Genomic DNA, 22,307 nt, shown 5'->3' with positions numbered 1-22,307 from the left:
CAGAGAGGGGGGGATCACACCTGCACACAGCCCAGCACAGAAGCAAGCCACCCACCTCAGCACTTCAGACAAGACACCCTTCTCCACCCTAGCAGGGTCTGACCAAACCAGGCTCTTGGCCCTGGTCTCCTTAGAGGCACAGGCAACAGTCCATGCAGGGAGCTGCTCTACAGGGCTCAAAATCCTCCCCCCCCATCCCCTGAGAAGCCTTGTTTACATCGCTCTTACCCTCCTGCAGAAACAAAAGAGCATCCAGCCAAGGGCAACAGGCAGCCATGTTGCATTAGTAACCTCTCCTTTGCTGCAGTGCTAGAGGGACACAGAGCACTATCAGCCAGCATCCCCAAAAGCCCTGCTGCAGGCTCTGAGATGAGACCTGACAGCACAGGCACTGTCTAGCTTCCGAACACCAACACCAGAGCCCCTGGCAGGGGTTGAAACAGGCACATCAGAAACATAGCTGTCCTGTCACCAGTGCTGCACTCACCAGCTCTACCACAGAGACAGCCTTGCAACTTTCCCTTACAAAGCAGCACGGGGACTCCCAGGACAACCGGGCCACAGAGAAGAAACCTTCCCCATTTTCTTAACCAACTCAAAACCTTTTCCTCTTTCCTACAGATAGAAAAAATCCCTCCCGTGCCACAGGCAGCACAGAAGATGCACCAAGGATGACACTGACGGTCGCAGATTCGCACTCATCTAATGACAGCTCTGCCAGGGACCAGGCAAGGTGTTTGATCTCGCAGGGACTCAGCTTTCCTACCTGCGAGGCAAGTCCAGCAATACTTATTTGGGAAAAGGACAGTCACAAGAGCTAGCAAACAACTCACATTCAACACAGTGCTGTTACTACTATGGAGAGACTTGTCTAGACTCTCTCTCTGTAATTAGCCCCTTTCTCTAATGTCTGAGCAGCCCAGTGTTTTTAGTAACATATAGAATGAGCTTTCTTAGTAGAAAATGATCTCTTTTACCAGTCTAACTTGGTGGGAAGAAAAAGTATCACTGAGAAACCTGATCTTATCCATACCCTTACAGCATGCTGGCTAGATCAACATATCTTTAAAACACGTGCCTGCAGCAATCCTGAAAGGCAGGGGAAAAAGCATCTCAGCTTTGTGGATAGAACTGCAATGCAGACGATACTGCACAGGAAAATGAAGGTATAAGTTTAACATGCATCAGCTGTTCTCCAGCAACTGCCTACAAGCAGGGTCTTGTCCCATAGCAGACAAAAGGTCTCATACTCCACATTTGCTGTGGGGTTAGATGTCCGGCATATCTGCAGTCAGGTACAGCCGCCTGCCTGGAGAGTTTCACGAACTCTCCAGTTTGTGAAAAGTGGAGGACTGCCGCCAAAAGATGGTCCTTCCATGTCTCTCTTTTTTAATGCTTGCCTAGCTTTACCGTGCTCAGAGACAGAAGATGAAGCCTCATTCAGCCACGTGGCAACATGGGCTAGAATGAAATAGCACCCATTCATTCACAGATGACTTGCAGCTCAATTACTAACAGACCGAGAAGCAGCAAGGTGGAGAAAGGCACTTCTGAACACACACACAGACACAGACACACACACACAGACACACGCACACACAGAGGCAGGAGGGCTGCTGCACTTGGGCAGCCTTCAGGGCATTTTCATTAACTAATGGCCCTGAAAGCAGCAGTCACCAATTTCAGATCTCAGGGGAGGTTTTGAGTACACATCTGTATTAGTTGCAAATCTGACCTAACTCCTATTTACTTCAGACACAAGCAGGAGCAACTGACACAATTTCAATCAGAATTGGGCAGTCTGGATCAGGTCTTGATGTTACAGAACATCTTGAAAAACAAGGTCAAAAACAAGTGTTAAAAACAAGCAAGAAGAATCAGAAGAATGTAAAGAAGATACTTCATAACAACTGCGCCTGGCACTTAGACATACTAAAGATAAAGACTGTCTTCACCAACTCTCTACTAACTAGCAGTAACGATTAACACAAGGACGAATCTTAGAAAAATAGAATCGACTGCCAAAATAGTGCCCTAGAGTTAACTTGTCTCACTATAATCTCATTATAATGCTAAGGAACACACCTCCTAGCTAGAAAAGACCCCAACCCAATTAAGCCCCCTACTCTCTCAGCAGGTGTGGTGAATTAAAAGAGAACTGTAACTTTAAGATGAAGTAAGAAAAGTATTAACCAAGAGTTAATTAAGGGGTAGAACCAGTAGGAATAACTAACTTTGTTAACTGTTTTAAATACCTGTCATGATTTTAACCCGGTGTGCATGTTAGGAGGAGAAATCCCCCATGCACCCGCCGCTGCAATAAACCAATGTCGGCTTTCTAAACTACCATTTGGTTTGGAGAGTTTTCTTCGTTACGATTTTCGGTAACAGAATTTGGCGACCCAGATGGGACCTGCTCTCCAGAATCTTGACGGACCAGAGGAATCGTAAGAACTCCAGCGTGCACAGGAGCATTTTCGCAGAGGCCCTCCGATTCCCTGGTCGGGTGAGTTTCTGTGACAGCTCTCTGGGAGACTAACGACATTGGTATTTGATATTAATATTGGTATTGGTTGCTTGCAAATAAGTCATATCTGAATTCGGTACATGTTGTTAAGTTGCTGGTATTGATATCGGGAGTACACTACTGTATAATTTTGTGTAATCCGTATGCTACTACAGGGACGCCCGGAATCTGGATTTTGATTTGGACACATCTACGTGGTTATTTTACATCATGGGTGCTGGACAATCTACTGAAGGGGGGATTCTTAAGTGTTCCCCTTTGGGGTGTATACTAAACCACTGGAGCAAGTTTGGGGGTGATCCCCTTACTCGGAAAAAACGGATAGAATATTGCAATCACTGGTGGCCTCTGTATACTCTGGATAATCAGGAGAAATGGCCTAAGAACGAAGTATAAATTACAACATTGTGTTACAGTTAGTGCTGTTCTGTAGGCACGAAGGAAAATGGGATGAGGTACCATACGTGAATCTGTTCTTTGCTTTGCGGGATCATTATAACATACGTAAGGAGTGTGGCTTGATTGCAAGTGAAAGTGGTGTATTAGCCCTAGAGGCAGAGAAAAAGAAAGCGCCTAAGTGGTGGTGTTCAGCATGCAGCATCGGCAAGCAATGCAATAAATATAAAGAGAGTTGTGAAGAAGAGCAACAGGAGGAGGTAGAGATGTTGGTTGTACCAAGGAGGGGTAGGAACAGAAGGAGAGAAGAGTGAGACAATGATTCTGACAGTTCCAGCGACGATGATTTTAGTCTGGTGGCGGGGAGAACTAGGAGGGGAAATGCTCGGAATGTACAGGCCAATGTACAAGCCCCCCTCAGACAAGCCGTAGGACCAGACGGAGCACCAGTTTGGGTAAAAGTGCCATTTTTGGTATCGGATTTAAAGGCATGGAAGGAGATAGCAGGTGTATATAGGGAGGACCCCGAGCGGGTGGCAAAGGTTATGGAGACTATAATCAAAAATCAGGATCCGGACTGGAAAGATCTGCAAGTTGTCTTGAATAATTTAGTGTCTTACGATGAGAAAAGATTGATTTTGGCTAAAGCTAAGGAGGAGGCAGAATGAGTGCATGTTCAAGCTGCAATAGCAGGATGGATATAGGATCATTTCCCTTCCAATAATCCCAATTGGGATCCTAATATCCAGGCTCAAAGGTTATTATTATCTGAGTACCAACGAGCGATTATGTATGGTGTCTGGAATGCAATTCCAAAATCAAAGAATTGGTCTAAATTGTATCAGGTCATTCAGGGAAAGAATGAGGACCCCTCTTCTTTCTTTAAAAGACTTATGGAGGCTGCAAGAAAATACACTGATTTGAATCCAGACAATGAAGCAGACGCTGTCTCGTTGGGCCACATCTTTACGGGACAGTCTAATGCGGACATAAAACGGCAATTACAGAAACTAGAGGGGGCAGATGCCCGCTCATTGGACAAAGTGTTAGAGCATGCCTGCAAAGTGTACAACAACAGGGAAAAGGTGGAGGAAGTAAAGCAGAGAAAGGAGAGGCTTAAAGATAGTAAGATGCTGGCAGTAGCCATAGCCCAAGAAACTAGCAAGTTCAGAGTTCCCATAAAGCGAAAAAGATTTCCTGGTGGAGTACGGAGGGTCGGAATGCTGCTGGAGATAAATGAGTGTGCTTACTGCAAACAGAAAGGACACTGGAAAAGGGAGTGCCCGCAGTTAAGAAGACAAGGTCGTGAGGAGATGCCAAATCAGGCTGCTAACATGATGACAATAGATTCAGACTGAGTGAGACCGGGGGAAGAATCGGAACCCTCCCCAACAGAACCCCTCCTTAGAGTAAAGTTGGGGGATGAAAAAGTACAATTTTTAGTAGATACGGGGGCCACTTATTTGGTATTGAATACATGCAAGGCTAATTTGAGTAATCAGAGTACATTAGTTATTGGTGCCACGGGGCAGAAAGAAAATCAGCCATTTTTCCAGCCTTTGAAGTTTACAATTGGGAAAAGGGTGTTAACCCATCGATTTCTCTGATTGCCCTGTGCCGCTAATTAGGATGAGACATATGAAGTCAATTGAATGCACAAACTACTTTTGAAAAAGGAAAAACCCAAATCCATATTCCTGACAAGAAAGCTTTGGATGCTCAAGTTTTTATGTTACAGAAGGAAGCCGAGTTACAGGAAACACCAGAAGCAGCTGAAAATCCTGTAACCCCTCTAGTACGGGCTTCAGGAGCACCAGGACGATCCCGAGCAGCAGAACCGGTAAACATTCAGTTGAAACCAGACACCAGACCGGTAAGACAAAAAGAGTATCCAATTAAATTAGAGGCAAGAAAAGGATTAGAACCATTAATAGAACGATTCATAAATTTTGGATTACTAAAAGAATGTCAATCAGAATACAACACCCTGATCTTGCCAATTAAAAAATCGCATTCAGAAGAGTATAGCTTGGTCCAGGACTTAAGGGCTAGAAATGAAATTGTACAGGATGTTCACCCAGTAGTGGTAAACCCGTATACTCTCTTGACCACCCTGAAGGAAACAGACCAATGGTTTACTGTACTGGACTTGAAAGATGCTTTCTTTTGCCTTCCGCTAGCAGCCAGAAGTCAAGAACTGTTTGCTTTTGAGTGGGAAAGCCCTAAGACAGGTAGAAAAACTCAATTGTGTTGGACAGTATTACCACAAGGATTTAAAAATAGTCCTACCATCTTTGGACATCAATTAGCCAGAGAATTAGAAGACTGGCAAAAGAGACATAAAAATACCACCTTACTGCAATATGTAGATGGCACACTGCTAGCAACAAATGACAAGAAGGATTCCATACAAATGACAACAGAACTCCTAAACTTTTTGGGGACGGCAGGGTACAAAGTATCCCAGAAAAAGGCACAGATCGCTCAGCAGGTGGTAATATAGTTGGGGTACACAATTTCCCAGGGCCAGTGTAGTCTTGGAACTGAAAGAAAAGAGGCCATTGGCCAGATCCCCGAACCTAAATCGAAACAAGAGCTCAGAGCATTTCCCGGAATGGCTGGATGGTGTCGCCTGTGGATAATAAATTTTGGACTCACTCCCAAACCCCTATATGAAGCTGTACAAGGGGAAGGAAATCTCCTGTTCTGGACTCAGGAGTGCAGAGATGCATTTATGAAATTGAAACAAGCTTTAATGAATGCTCCAGCTCCAGGCCTTCCGAATTTGGAAAAACCATTTGAATTATTTGTGCATGAAAGACTGCATATTGCCTCAGGGGTACTGGCCCAGAAGCTGGGATCCTGGAAAAGACCCCTGGGGTATTTTTCAGAACAACTAGACAATGTTAGCAAAGGATGGCCAGCATGTCTCCAAGCAGTGGCAGCTACAGTATTACTGATCCAAGAGGCCTGAGAATTGACCCTTGGGCAAAAATTAACTGTATTTGTACCCCATGCAGTTACAGCAGTGCTGGAACAAAAAGGAGGACACTGGTTGTCACCAAGCTGGATGCTGAAATATCAAGCCGTTCTTCTGGAACAAGACAACGTGGAGCTGAAGGTAACCACGATCCTGAATCCAGCGACCTTCCTAACTACTGATCCTGCTGGAGAAGAATTAGCACACGACTGTTTGCAAACTGTAGAACAGCTGCACTCCAGCAGACCAGACCTGAAAGACCTACCGATAGAAAATGCAGACTGGGACCTGTTCATAGACGGTAGCAGCTTTATGCGGAATGGAACACGAAAATCAGGTTATGCAGTAGTAACTGGTAAGGAAGTGACTGAGGCCAAAGCTCTGCCATCCAACACTTCAGCCCAGAAAGCAGAACTCATAGCCTTACTGAGAGCATTAGAACTGTCAAAAGGTGAAATTGTTAATATATGGACAGATTCAAAATTTGTCTTTGGAGTGGTGCATGCTCATGGAGCCATTTGGAAAGAAAGGGGACTCCTCACATCTCAGGGATCCCCAATCAAATACGGGCCAATGATCCAACAATTACTACCGGCAATTAATCTACCCCGATTAGTGGCAATTATGCATTGCAAGGCACATCAAACTGGAAATAGCCCAATGCATATAGGGAACCACGTTGCAGATAGAGCTGCGAGAGAAGCAGCTGAAGGTCAAATATTGCTAGTTTTGCCAGAAAGGGTTCAGAGCTTGGGACCTGAGAATCCGCAGTATACACCAGAAGACAATCCATTGGCTAACCTACTGAAAGCAAACAAAAATTAAGAAGGATGGTGGGTAACTCCTTCGCACCAAGTAATAGTTACACAAGAAATCATGCGTGAAATAGCCAATAGGCAACACCAAGAAACTCACTGGGGAATTCAAACAATGGTGGAAGCATTAAAAACACAAGTGCTAAGTGTACGAATGACTGGAATAATTAAGAGCATAGCGAAGAAATGTGAGCTATGCCTGAAGAATAATCCTCGCCTACCCTGAAGACCTTTACCAGGGGTGACAAAGAGAGGAAACAGGAGACTATCGGCAAATAGACTTTTCCGAATTACCACGGCAAAATGGATACCGAGATCTTTTAGTAACGTTAGATACTTTCTCAGGCTGGCCAGAAGCTTTCCCTTGTCGCACCAACAAGGCAAAAGAAGTAGCAAAAGTGGTACTTAAGGAAATAATACCGAGATTTGGGGTACCCATAGGACTATCTTTGGATAGGGGCCCACACTTCATAGCAGAAGCTGTTCAAAGTTTGACGAAAGCGTTAGGGATAAAATGGGATCTCCATACCCCACGGAGACCTCAATCAAGTGGAAAAGTAGAAAGAATGAACCAAAGCCTAAAAAGACAGAGAAGTAAAATTTGCCAGGAGGCTCAGATAAAGTGGCTGGATGCTTTACCCTTAGCTTTGCTACGGATACGCATCCAGCCTAGAACCAAAGACAAGGTTAGTCCTTTTGAGATCATATATGGTAAACCTTATCAGATGACTGAAACAGGAGTTAATCCTGAAATTGCAGGAAGACATTACCTAAAAGAATATGTTTTCTCTCTGGGAAAGTTTTGTCCTCTCTCCACAGATACATCACTGTGAGCACGCCACTATCTTTGGACGTGCCTGTGCATCACTACCAACCAGGGGACCTGGTGTATCTGAAGACATGGTCAGACGAGCTGTTGAAAGAGAAGTGGAAAGGACCTCTTCAAGTTTTACTCACCACCCATACTGCTTTCAAGCTGGAGGGAGTCGCTCCGTGGATACATCGCAGCAGCATCAAGCCAGCCACATCACCACAATGGACTGTCAAACAAGAGGGACCTTTACGTTTAAAATTAACGTGGGAATCATGAAGTTCTGGGTTATATCTCTTGCAGCGATGTCAGGAAGTGCGGAAGTTGATACAGATGGAGAGGTCAATACAGATTTGGATGAAAACCTAATTCTAACTTTGATACAAGGGTTTGGCAAAATGCATAGTCTTACCAGCGTTACAGCATGCGTCCCAGTCCCTCACTCGGCCAGTCAGCCCATCCCATGGGGCACTATACAGGTAAATTTATCTTTACTAGAGGAACACGACAACATCACAGGAGCCTTTAAGCAGGCCAATGTCTCTTACTGTTTAGACAAACACAATAAACGTAGACAGAGAGGAAGCGATGTTTTACAACATGCTACTTTTTGGAGATCAGGGGACAACAGAACAGTATTTGGGAGAGGCTCGGAAAAACAATGCCCCAAGGGATCACATCCCTTACATGCCCAGTTTCTGCAAATAGCATTGGCAGCCTCCGGCGGACAGGCCGCAGGATTACTGAAACTCTGTGTCACTAATAATACAGTACCTAACGTAACCACCGCTCCAGAATGTACTAACCTTAGAACAAAACTCAGAATTTGGACCAGACCTTTGGAGGGACATTGGAAATATATAGGGAATGTGGACTGGGGCTTTAATTGGGGAACGAAGGCTACTTATGTTAGCCGAACCAATTGGATGTGCCCCAGTGTTCTAAATTATAGTGAAATATCAATCCTAAATTCTACCTTGACAATGATAGAATGTTGTAAAAACCAAAATTTTTCAACTAATGATTGTAAACAAGACATTCCATCCCCAGGCTACACAACCTGGGTTACATCAGATGGGTATTGGACTACCTGACTACGACTTAGTACAATAACTAGACAAGCAACTTCAGGATTACTGACCTTATGTCCTATATGGAAAAAGAGTCCAATCAAAGCTCAATATTGGGGATGAATTAAAAGAGATACCGAGACAGAAAAAGACCCCGATATTTGGATGGAGCCTTCCGCAGCAGTACAACTTGAGTGGGGATTCCAAAGTTTCCCATTACCAGGGCTGATGCCTTTAGAAAAATCGAATGTTAATAGAAAATCTGACTTGGCAGGTGGAAGCCTTATCGAGAGCCACTCAGAAAGGATTCCAACTTATCAACAAACAAATCCAAGCTAACACTAAAATGACTTTACAAAATAGGCTGGCCTTAGACTTGCTATTAGTCAAAGACCAAGGAGTGTGTGGCTATCTTAAGTTAGACAAAGAGCACTGCTGTATCCGCATCCCAAATATCACTGAAAACCTGCAAGAACAATTAGACAAAATGAGAAAAGTAGCAAAAGACAATAGAGCGATAAAAGAGGCGGCGGAAAATAATCGGTTCAACAAAAATCTCCAAGAATTAGGTGGGCGGTCTCTAAAAGGATGGTTAGCTACATTGTTGGAGGGAGTAATTTATGTGATCGTGATTGTGATTATTATAGGAATCTGCATAGGCTGTACTAAAAGAACCATTGAAAGAAACATATGGAAGTAATAAAAATCTAACTACTTCAAAAGGGAGGATTGATACCAAAGAATTAAGAAAAAAAACAAAGTTGCCAAACCTAAACCGTGATCATATACGAGCAATTAATGACCCTAACTGTGAATGAAGGGTTAAATCACTGACAGTCCCTGGCTGAGACACTACTGTGATACATAAAAGCTTTACTTGCATAGTTTTAGTTATTCCTTGAGCAGAACTGATAATAGGATGTTTCAAGATATGTAACTCCCTTCCTGATAATGGGCCTTGAGGTAGCTCGTTAACATTCCGAGGCCAAAGGATGGATAAGCCAATCCCATGACTATGTATGGACAAAGGAAGCCCGAAGTTCAACTAGCAGACAGTGTGAAGAAGACTATGAATGACCACCGGAGGGTGAAAAGGCCCTAATCCTAATTTTACTGCGCATGCTTGGACTATGCAAATGAATTCCAGGAACTCATCTACATAAGACCAGATAAGACCAGTCTTTGTAGAAATCTGATGAATATGTACGATTTTTCTGTATATGAACTGAGGTGCTTTGCTAACCTGTTGGAGCGTTGGTAGACAAATCCCCAGTGCTGCCCAGCGCTGTATTAAAGAATGCCTGCTTAATCACAAACTAGTTGTTATTGAGTTATTCATCTCGGAAAACCGTCCCGATCGCGGGCTCGGTACCGACTTTGTTGTTTCAACTGCATCGCTGAACTGATATAATGATAATCCCAGAACTTCAGACTGCACTAATATCCAAACCACTGAGAAGACTTGGTATCGACTATGCATAAGATAACTGATTTTTCCACAGAATTGCTTCAATAAGGCTCTTAGAAATTATTATTAATAATATTGATACTATTGTAGTATTAATAGTATTATTGCGTGCATAATCAGGTTAGAATTGAAATATTTTATATTCTATTTCTTTTTCCAGGTTGTAAGGGGACGGGTAGATTTCAGAATGTGTGACAAGGTTAATCACCTTCTGCTTAGTTGGTGAAATCCAGGTAAGAAGGATTGAGACTTATGGTAATTATAAAATATATCCATAAGTCTCAAAGGGGGGAAATGTTACAGAATATCTTGAAAAACAAGGTCAAAAACAAGTGTTAAAAACAAGCAAGAAGAATTAGAAGAATGTAAAGAAGATACTTCATAACAACTGCACCTGGCACTTAGACATATTACAGATACAGACTGTCTTCACTAACTCTCTGCTAACTAGCAATAACGATTAGCACAAGGACGAATCGTAGAAAAATAGAATGGACTGCCAAAATAGTGCCCTAGAGTTAACTTGTCTCATTATAATCTCATTATAACACTAAGGAACACACCTCCTAGCTAGAAAAGCCCCAACCCAATTAAGCCCCCTACTCTCTGAGCATGTGTGGTGAATTAAAAGAGAACTATAACTTTAAGATGAAGTAAGAAAAGTATTAACCAAGAGTTAATTAAGGGGTAGAACCAGTAGGCCTAACTAACTTTGATAATTGTTTTAAATACCTGTCATGATTTTAACCCGGTGTGCAAGCTTTGAGGAGAAATCCCCTTGCACCCGGCGCCGCAATAAACACGCCTGCTTTATAACTCTGTGTGAGTTGTGAAGTTTGTTTCCGCGTGTCAATACCTCTTTCCCAGGCTCTCAATTTTATTATTTCCATTCTCAATCATTGTCAATACAAGCACAAGGGAGAGGAACATTTGAATATGCACAGGCATTCTACAATTAAAAAAATAACTCTATAAATAAGGGGAATGATATACTTGGCAATGAGGTATAAAGCATAGAGGAAACCCACAAGACCAAGGGCTGTTGCTTAGCACATACATCACACCTGGCAGAGCCCACAAATAAGGGGTCTTGCTGCATATACTGCAATGGCACCAAAAGATCCAGGACCAATATGGCACTTGTCAGAAAAATCACTACCAACTTCAGTAGCGCTAAGGAGGTCTGCTACACACCTTGGACTTCTCCTCCTCCACAGACATTTGCAGGGAATAATGTGCAGAGCATAGCCCATGCTGCTTGTAACTCACAAACTCACCATGTGGCTCCATCTCTTTCCTCAAGGGTGCATCAAATTTTACTTGACCAACTAAAGAGGAGAAAAGGAAAACAAGAATCTAAGCTGGACTGCAATGAGACCCAATTCAGCTCCAAAGGCTAGCAAAAAAGACAAATCCCGTTTAATGAGTGCATCACAGCCCCACTGATGCAAACTTCTGGCACAGGCACACCCCCAACTTGTGCCTGCTGGAAACTAAGGGGCACAGAAAGTACTCTTCCATCACAAAGGCAGCACGATCGCCACTTGCCCCACCTAGTCATTAGAAAGAGAAGGAAAACCATTCAGCAAACAGGCCGTCAAGTGCCCTCTTTAGAGCAGCAATACAGATGTAATTTAGATAAAACACACAGCCATTGTGGGAATTCCCTCTGGGACCTGTTCTTCGGGGAGATCACTAGCACTAAAGAGCCGTGAATGGAGTTTGGAGAGAGCTTATCGCATCTTCCAGGAAAGCTCTTTGGCAGACGCTCATTAACACTCCTTCCCTCAATTTTAGCTTCAGGAAAGACAACTAAAGCGCCAAGGATTGCTCTGATTTAATTCAAACAAAAGAATGACTACAGCTTGGGGGATGGAGTCTGCTTGTAATGGCCAGCGATCAACCACCTCCTTTCCTGATTTCTACAGGACTGTTTCAGTTCAAACTACAACAAGAGACTAAATTAAGGCAGAAAAATCTTCCTCTGCCATTCTGCTACCTAGCACAATCTGGCATCACTCCGAATATCCCTGCTGCAGTGGCGTATGAAGCAATACCAGCCAGCTCTCAGAAGAGCTCAGGTTGCGTCCTGTTCAGTTAAGATGAAGCAATAGTGAGATTTGCTGAAGTGCTGACAAAAGGTGTATTCCAATGTTTTACACTAATGTTTCTTTGGCATAGTCATAGTTTCCAGGTTGGACTTGATGATCTTACAGGTCTTTTCCAACCGTAGTGATACTGTGATTCTGTGATTCTGTCATCTAGAACCTATATCCGTAAGTGAAACAGCATAAGTTTTTCTTTTCCTCTGTATCACTAAAAATGTTTCTATATACGTCAGCTATGCAGAATACTAGTTGAAATATGTGAATATCAATGATTATTTTAAGAATATTTAATGTTGTCATATTACACATGCTTACAGTTTATTTCAGAGCGTGTCTTTTCTCTTCTCCCATTTCTACTTCTCGAGTGTATCCTATGAGGCACTACCAGAGGCTAGAGGTGAACAATAAAAGACTTCAATTCCAAAATATATTCACTTGAAACCCAGTATTGTGTACCTGGTTTTTAGCAGGTTTCTTTAGCATAATAGCAACAAAGAAAGACAGAAATCAAACAGAAGCTAAAAATAAAGATTGCATGTACGTTTTCGCACACTAAAGTTAGAATTATTTGGAGACATTTTATCTGTAGAGTGTCCTCACCTTCAAGACAAGGGTTTTTAAAACACTGGATTTGAGCAAGTAAAGACAATGCTGGCCAGCATTTGTCTTTGCTCAGATAACATTTCCTTTGTGGCCTCTCAGTTTAACGGTATTGATAGTTGGAAAGTCTTCACTAACATACAGTTAAGTATGAAGACAGGATGCAGCAACAGAATATCTGTTTTCTCTTGTTTACAAAGCACTTCAGTCCCACGCTGCTTATCACCTTACATAAGCGCGCTATTTTTTTCCCAGCTGTTAAAGCACAAAATCAGAAACTTTGTCTTTGACAAAACTGTAGGTGAAATCAAGTTTCAGAGTATTCCAAGATAGAAAATAGAACCTGCAAGAAACACATACCAAAACGCTTGACAAAAACAACTACAGGGTCATTCTCTTCTTCTCATAAGAAAGCAAATTAGGAACAAAAGAACAAGTTCTACAGAGGTGGAAAATGATTTTTACGAATGCTTGCTTTGCAGATGAATGGAAACATAATTCCACAAAGAAACAGAAAGCAGAATGCACGACAGAACTCGGGACTGCAGAAGCAGTCCACACATACTGCTGCAAAATTGTTGAAGGACAACCACAAACAAAATTTTAAAGTGTTTTCATCTCTTTCTCTTTGAGCGTCTCTCCCCCAAATATAATGAATTTTGCTAAGGGCCTGGACGTGTGACAGAGCAGCACAACCAAAAGTAAAAGCAACCCTTCAGCCTGTTCCCAGATCACAAAACATTCTGTGCCTCAATGAACCATAAGCATTTAGTTTTGTCGGCAAATGAAAACTTAATCTGAGTCTGTGATTAAAACGTATTCCTACCTCAGGATCATCGTCATCAAAATCACAGTAAGTGGAATGATCAGGATTATTCATTTTATCCAAAAGTTCAATAGCAAGACTTGGATTTAATCGCTGGGTAACAAAAAGGATGCTGAAAGACAGAAGGAAAAACACAGATTAAAATTCCAACCACCCATATTAAGCACATTTTAATTTTAGAACTTAAAAAAAATCCCACACATAAATTTATACCTGTAGTAACTTTTCAGCTGTTGGTCTTTTTTCAGGATTTTTTTCTAACTACCATTTCCACAGAGTGATGGAAACTATTGGACCTGTAAAAGGAAGTGGTAAACATGAGAATCAATTGCCCAGTGAAATACATGATCATTATCTACTGAAACAGAAAAGTACTTGCCATTTCATTTTGTCCTTTAACTCAGGAGGCTGGCAGTTGCTTTTCATCATTAGCAAAAGCGCTCTAAAAAAACCAACAGTATTTCTGTGGGTGACATGGCAGTACATACCTGACATGAATTTTGAATACATTGTTTAGTTGGCAGGAAGAAGTCCATCCGTTTAAGAGACGCTACCAGGACAACATGACGCGTTTATGCAGCAAAAGGAGTTGTCACAATTTCTATCACGTACATCCAGAACACTTACAACCCAACACCCTTGCAGTACCCCCAAACACCACAAGCACCCATGTAGCCACTACTCCAAATGGATGATTTGGGAAGCTGTACTTACACACTGCGCTTTAACCCTTTGCTCACCTCACGGGATGTAGGTCAAACATTGGAGGCTGAAGCTCAGCGAGCTCTGTAGCAGTTATTCCAGCTGCCCACAGATCACAGAGGTGCTTATAGCCACCTTTTCTTCCTACTGCAGCAACTTCTGGCGCCATCCTAAAGGGTAAAACACATTTTTAGATAAACTTCTCGCCACAAATCAAACATTCTTCTGTATGCAGTGGTTTACTACTCTTTTTCCTAAAGCTCTCAATCTATAAGCTCACAGCATATACACTTCCACATGTGGATATATACACAGGGGTGCGTGTGTGTGCGCACATGTGTGTGCAAAAAGTTCCGTAATGTATACATGAAGTTCTCCTCAATCACCTTCTCGTGACTAACAGGCAGTTTCCAAAACAGCTATTTCGCTGTTGTCAGTGGATGAAACCAATCTGCCTCAGGCTGTTCTGCAGGCACACAACAAACTGCCCCTCCACAGCCAAAGAGCCTGAGGGGTCATTATTCAGCTACAGTAAAACCCAAATAATACCCAAATTCACACACTGCCCCAGAAAGTGATCAACTGACCTTGAAGAGCAGAATTCTAACCAGAAAGAACTCACAAAATATCAGCGGGGCTCCTGTCATTCCGGCTCGGCTGCTCCGGGCTCGGCTCGGCCCGGCGGGACTCGGCTCAGCTCGGGTCGTTTCGGCTCCGCTCCCATCCGCGGGCTCGGCTCGGCTGCTCAGGGCTCGGCTCGACTCCACTCGGCAGGGCTCGGGTGATTTCGTCTCGGCTCGGCCCGGCGGGACTCGGCGGGGCGGGTCTGGGCCGGGCCCGGTGCCGGTGCCGCAGCCCCCGCCCAGGCGAACCGGCCCGGGCGCTGCCCACGCAGGAGCTCTCCTCGGGCGGGTCCCGGGACACCCCTGCCGAGCTCCGCCGAACCCCCCTCGCTGGGCGGCAGCCGGCGGGACCGAGAGACCCCGGCGGGCGCAGGGCAGAGGCGCGGCGGTCCCGGCCCGCCCCTCCCCGCCCCTCCCGGGACAGAGGGGTCCGCAGCGGCTGTCCCGGGGCTGCTGCCCCACGCCCACCCGTGCGGCGGCACCGAAGCGGGTGGAAGAGGCCCCCGGCTGCCGACCCCAAACGCGCCCCCCCGCAGGAGCTCCCGGAGCGAGGGGGCCCTGGCCGGGGACGCCCGGCGGGCTCCAGCACCCTTCCCTGGAACGAGTTTATTTAAGGCGGTCCTCTGAACCCGAGCGTGGAAGGTTTGCTGCTTTTCCTCAGCTGTGGACGCAGGGCTTCGCAGGACGGACCATTCCTGTCCGGTAATGTTACCGAAAATCGTAACCAAGAAAACTCTCCAACCCAAATGATAGTTTAGAAAGCCGACATTGGTTTATTGCAGCGCTGGGTGCGTGGGGGATCCTTCCTCCCAGCATGCACACCCGGTTGAAATCATGACAGGTACTTAAACAGTTAACAAAGTTAGTTACGCCTCCTGGTCCCACCCTTCAGCTAACTATTGGTTAGGATCTTTCTTACTGCATCTTAAAGATACAGTTCTCTTTTAATTCACTACACATGCCCAGAGAGTAGGGGGCTTATTTGGGCTGGGGGCTTTTCTAGCTCGGAGGTGTGGTTTTTAACAGTATAGTGAGGTAGGTCAGCCTTAGGGCACCCATTTGGGGCATTTCACTGACTTGGCTGTTTGGCCAAGTCTCAAGTTTGCATATCAGCCATTATCAGTAGACCCAGAGGCTATATCAGGTGCCAGGTCTGCTTTTGTCTCCAGGTAGACAACATTAACATAACGCAATAGAGCTAATCGCCACAGCCAGCCTGTTTCCGGGAAAACTAATGCATATTTCAGTTTGTGTGACACAGTATCATCTTAACTCATCTGTACAAAGGTTGCACAAAGGGATCTGGGTTTTTTGTATGCTAACTAAGTTGTTTAAGTCTTTGGTATCAGTAACACGTTGCCTGCTCCCCAGAGCCACAATCGCAGCCACTGGGTTAGACCTGCAGAAAGAGGTGCCTTTCCGAGGGGTATTTTCTGAGCGTGCTCAACATAGACCCATCAGGAGCCCCACAGCCAAGACAAGGAATGATCTCTGGCGTTACAGGAAGCGATAAAAGGGTGACAACCTCTGGGCTCAAGAGAGCAATTGCAGCAGCAATTCCCATCACAGGCATCATAGAATAACGGATGCTGCCCACCCATGTCTAACTCGCATTAAGTCACCCTAATCCCCAAGACACTTCTCTTCTAAGGAACTGCAAATCAGTTAAAACCATGGAAAAAAATAACACTGGGTTAAAAAGATTTATACTTAACACACACAAAAAACAGACAGAACTGAACAAAAGCCAATGCTGGATATACAGCTAGAAAGCACAAAACAAAGCATTAATGTGACAACTGAAGACTAAGCGCTGCTTCCACATTAAAAGGTTAGTCGTCATGCAACAAGCTACAATTATCACAAGCACATGGACACCCTCTCACAGCAGAGCTTTGCTGTTGCCTGCACAACAGGGAACAAAGTTTTGGGAAGGTAGAAGGAGTTTCTATAGGAGACCTGAGTAAATGGAGAAGGATCCAAGAAATAAAAATGCTGCTGCCAAAATTAAGAATTGTTCTTCCGCTTCAAAGTAATAAACACTTCCAACATGCAAAAAATCCCTACTTCCACCAGTAACTGTAAGCCACAGTGCAGCTTGGAAATGAGTGTTGGCTGCCCAAGTGCTGAGGGCCGCTATCCTGAGGGGAAGCCCAAGTACACACTGCTGCAGAACAGTATCCTGGGGCGCAGGACAGCTCGATCCCATGAAGGGATACGCCGCAGGGGGAAGGAAACTTCAAGTCCCCCAGACAGTGCATCTCTAATGGGGGAGAACAGGAGAGAGGTGTTCCCACTGAATTACCAAGCTGCCTTAACCTGGGGCACTTACTAAATAACAGAACTTGTTGCCAGTGAAACATTACATTTTAGGAACCATTTTTCTTCTACCAGTTCAGAGTGTTCTCAACCACTCAGTAAAGTAAAAATCATATCCATAAAACACATTCTTCCAGTAGGAAACTTCTCCCCTCTAACCGCACACCAGGGAGGTGGCAAGACTTACACCCTCGCTGTGCTGATGCATTTGCTCCTAGCCTCTGCCATACGATCAAGTGAGAGGGCTAGGCCTCTTCTTCCAAGCTTCCTGAGGCCCTTCGTACCCAACACTTCCACTTTATTCTTGGCTGCTTTCAGAAACCTTAACGGCTTGGGCACAACAGCAAGTTCCTCTGAGCAAGCAGGGCTGTAGCAAGCTCTGGAGATATGCACTAAGCTCTTTCTTACTGCTGTTACCAGGGCCCAGCTGATGCAGAGCAGCTCAACCCAGGTACTGTTCTTCTACCAGTTCTTTCATCTTCCCCCACTTTCAAGCATCCAGGGGGAGGGGGGGGAAAAAAAAAAGAATAAAAAAGAGGGTAAACTGGTGTGAGAACCAAGCAGACAGTACAACTGCTGCTGCTGTCAATAGGATCTCACTTCACAGGTATGCAGCGCACGTCTCCACAGCCCACCCCTGACAGTTTCTTCTCAGATGAGCTGAAACACCACTGCTGCATTTTATTTGCATAAGCACAATTACCTGTGTTTACGCTGACACACACTGAGTGTTCAGTGTTCACGGGCATCACTTCAGTGCTGCTGTATCCCTCTTACTTAGTATTTTAATTAGGCTTTAATGGATTCTAGTGGAAGCCAAATGCTTTTGTTCCACAATTGTTTTCCCCTATTAGGCAGCTCGCAAACCAAACGGGACTGCGTTTCAGCTACTAATGAAAACATCACATTCAAGCTAGGCAGCAATCAATATGGGAAGCAGGAACAGGCTCTTTGTTCTGCCACACAAAGACTCCACAGCCTGCCTTCCAGGTAGTACCTCACCGCTAGGTAAACTGGAGCATTAAGTAAAGTGAAAAAGGGCTCCCCTATAGCTCGAAAAGAGCCCCCAAAACCCCCAAAAGTCAAAAAACACCTGAAACTTCTGCTCCTGTGGCCCAATTGTTAAATAAAATGGCTTTGGGGCATGCATGAGGCACAGTTTTCCAATTGCACATTGTTTCTCTCTTCCATTAAGCAGTTTCCTAACCAAGCAGAAGGGCAACGCATCCTCTTTTTTTAAGCACCAGCTGCAGGAGTCTGTATAAAACCAGCTAAAGTTCTCCGGCTTTTGCTTGTAGGCAGCCAAGATGGGTGCCCCTACCAGCACCTTCTGGCCCTATCCTTCCCTGGCAATGCAGAGCTTCTGAGCTACCTGCTGCTCTAAAGCCAAAAAAAAAAAGCACTGGGTCTACCGGAATCACAAAGAAGAGGTATTTTATGTGCATATGTTTGCAGCAGGATGATTTGGGAATCTGAATACATCTGCCCTCTGAGACAGACTGCTGACATTTCAAACAGCAAACTACAAAAAAAAAAAAGCCCACAGATTGCTTCATCAGTTCAACTTGACTTGGCAAGTTTCATTTAAAGAGGAGACAACTTTACTTTAGAAGCACCTCCAGCAGTCAGATTTTCTACTGCATGCTGTAACAACGGGAGACGGTACAGGGTACATCAACAAATAAAACAGTAACGCAGAGATTAAGACCCTCTGAAACAACACATGGATATGGAGCATGTTCTCCAGAATCCAACATAGCACCTGGGGGAGACGCGGGGTCCTCTGCTTTGTTACCCTGTCCCTAACACCTCACCTTCCCTTTAGCTGTAGCCTCTCTTGCTCTTTGCTTTGTGGGTAAACAAGTTATAGCACATCAGATTTAGTTTGTTATTTATCCCTTGCAACAGGTTTAAGTGTGCATTGGGGTGTGCACTGGGATATTCTTCCTTAAGGAAATCAAATTGGAACTGTGAGAAAACCCCCTTGTCTGAAACCCAAATCGGCAGAACTTGACTTTACTTACTGAAGCAGTAGCACAGAAAAAAAATTCTTTGTCCATAATTGAAAAAAGGCTAAAACCAGGGGAATCAAACACCACCAGATGAATATTGCTATGAAGAGGGCCACTGTGCCAGTGCGAAGAGGGTGTAAGACCTCCGCCTCAAGAGCTGTCCTTGAAAGCTGATGGAACTGCAGAAAAACCAGTGAATCTCTGCTCAAAGACTATTTTTTCCCTCCCTTTTTAATTTCACTTAAGTAGAATTTAGTAGCCAGAAGAGATGGCTGGTGTATGAGGTTTAACCACCCCTGTCCTTCAAGAGCTACAGTCTGGTTCTCTGTCCTTGTTCACAGAAGATTGGAGACAAATTAGTCACTATCTTTTCTTGAGATTAACAATACCCCAATAGATCATTTGAAATGCGCTTTCCTTCATACACTGTCAGCTCTTTAAGTGCATTCACACCAATGCTCTGGGCCTTCTAGCTGGCCATCTCACAAACTCCAATTAAACTGGGCAAAAAGATGTGAAAATCTCCTGGCAAACCTACAGCCGAGACATTCATCATGACAAGTAATTCTGGATGGCCAAATGCATCCATTTTGGAGGAACCCTGTTGGTAGAGAACAAATGCTTGTGCTCTCAAACATGTGGGCTCCTTTCTGTACTCTCTGTGTGAGCATCCAAGATCTGAGACCCATTAAAAAATCCTAGTGATTTTCTTTTCATCTGCTCAAAAAAAATCTCATCCATCTATTTACCTAGGGCATAGGGGAGATGTTACCATTTGGCAGGCTGCTCAGAAATGTTTGCTGACCCTGCTAACTTCACAGCAATCAAAACCCAGGGATCTTTTCAGTATCAGGTGATAACCAAGAACTGTGGACCAAACCTGAAGCACCTGCAACCCGAGGTCCCCATGGCTCAACTACAGATCCCCATCTGGCATCTTTCCAGTACAGTGCTACTGAACCACACAAAAATAATTTTTACCTATTGGAATCATGTTGTTGGGCAGGAGAGACTGCTCAGGAGCTGAACACAAATGTCTGCCATCGTGCTTAGGAACCATTTAAAACACTGATTTTCTGCCACCTGCAGCATAGCTAGTTCTCCTCAGCAGGAGGATATTGTCCTCTACAGGCCTCCTAACACTGAGGGCAAATTCTTAGGCACATAACTACCTGTCAAACTCCAGAGGAAAGCCAAGTGTGGGGTAAGACATACCCTTGTCAGATGGTGCTCTGCTGACAGGGCAAAATCCACTGAAATTCGCAGACTATCTGCATTCACCAACTGCAACTCACACACCAGCTTTCAGGAACAGCTCCAGGACACAGCAGCAATGGCACAGATTGATTTTAAAAGACCAGAGGGGTTATCTCTGGATGTCACAGCCTTCCCCAGCCAGCCCCCCTTCTCCAAATATCCAAGGCACACCCTCTGCTTTAGCAAGAAGAGGCCCAGCAAAGCCTCTCCACACACAGAAGTGAAGAGAGCGAGCACCAGGGCCAGCACACGCACACATAGACGCACATTACCTGGGATGAGGACTGCATTCACATCAGGATTATAAAAATAAACACAGCACAATTAAAATGGACATTTCTTTTCCTCCCTTTCCCCATCCCATCCATTCCCAGTCCCTAGCCACATTTCTTACTAAGTTTTTGAACCCAATAAGAGTATTTTGACAACACAGGAAAAAAATATTAGGGTGGGAGAGTATTGGCCAGGTAAACCCACAGAAATATGAACTTCTCTGACTTTGATCACTATTGCAGAGGGTGCTGTGACACACAGCGGGACAATATCACTGTGCTGCTGCGGGAGGTATGTGCTAGCTTTTGCTGGCCCTCCTGGTTGTGCTCCCACTAGATGGCACGTTTCAGAGATGGGAATTCCAGCTCTGCGCTCCGGTACACCGGAGTGAGCGGCCTCACCAGCTGCAGAAAATGCAGCAAAACTCCATTATGAGGAGAGGTGGAGTAAGCCACCAACCACATTCCTAGTTCCTCCAAAGACAAGCCAAGGTAAAAGCTTAACAGCCCTTCCAAAACTGAGACAACTTTGGATCTCATGTCAGTAGGCACCTACCTAGTCCCCATCTCAAGTCCTGATGAGTTCTTGGTTTCCTAGCATAGTAATAATTTATTCATAACTAATGATTATTAAAGTGATGTGTTTTATCAGAGTTTTCTATTTTGCTGTGGCACAGTCTGTATTCCATATTCCAAGGCTGAGGACAGGTGCTCTCTGATCATATCCTTTTATAGCCCTTTTATAACAGAGACAGAAAACGCCTGTAGCCTCAATGCTGAATCCAGGGCAGAGAAGAGGCGCTTATCTCCAAAGTCTCACCCCTGCTTCTGTCCTAAGCGCACATTTTAGACACAGAGGCTACCTCAGCAGTGAGAAGGCCTACAGATAGGTGTTTGATAGCCAGGCAAGAGGATACACAGTACAGCAATCCCCCCCACCCCTTCAAGAACTCACCTGGTCTCTTGAGTGGCTTTTTGGTGGGGGTGTCCCTCCTTTTGTTCTGAATGGCAGGGGAATATGGCACTCCAGTGGAGGAGCTGTTCTTACGGAAATGGTCTTCCAGCCCCTTGATGGAGCGGTCAAGCTGGACAGAGCGGATTTGGAAGTAAACAGGCATAAAATCTAGGGAGACAAGGTAGAAACAAGATTATAGGCAAACAGGGAACACTATATGATAAAACAAACCTTTCCTGAAACACTCTGTGCCCCTAAGGGGCCCTAGTAGCATTGATGTGGGACCCGAGGTGGTTTTCCCTCCCAGAGCCTCTCCTATTTTCTTCAAAAACTGCTACTTCTTCTTCCTTCCCCCACAGTATTCATTCCAGCCCTCCCACCACACACAACAAGTCTGTGCACCAAGAGCACATCAGTTGTGGAACTGATGGGAGACATTTGCGCAAGACATTGTCAATTCAAGTGCTCAGTTTCTAACATGAGAGACTTTACACACTTCTCAGGATTCAGGGCATTCAGGAACTAAACGAGGCGTTCATCATTTGAAAGCAGAATACAAACTGACT

Source organism: Gavia stellata, chromosome 11 (genome assembly GCF_030936135.1).
Source record: "Gavia stellata isolate bGavSte3 chromosome 11, bGavSte3.hap2, whole genome shotgun sequence".
Taxonomy (NCBI): domain Eukaryota; kingdom Metazoa; phylum Chordata; class Aves; order Gaviiformes; family Gaviidae; genus Gavia; species Gavia stellata.
This window is presented reverse-complemented; position numbering follows the sequence as displayed.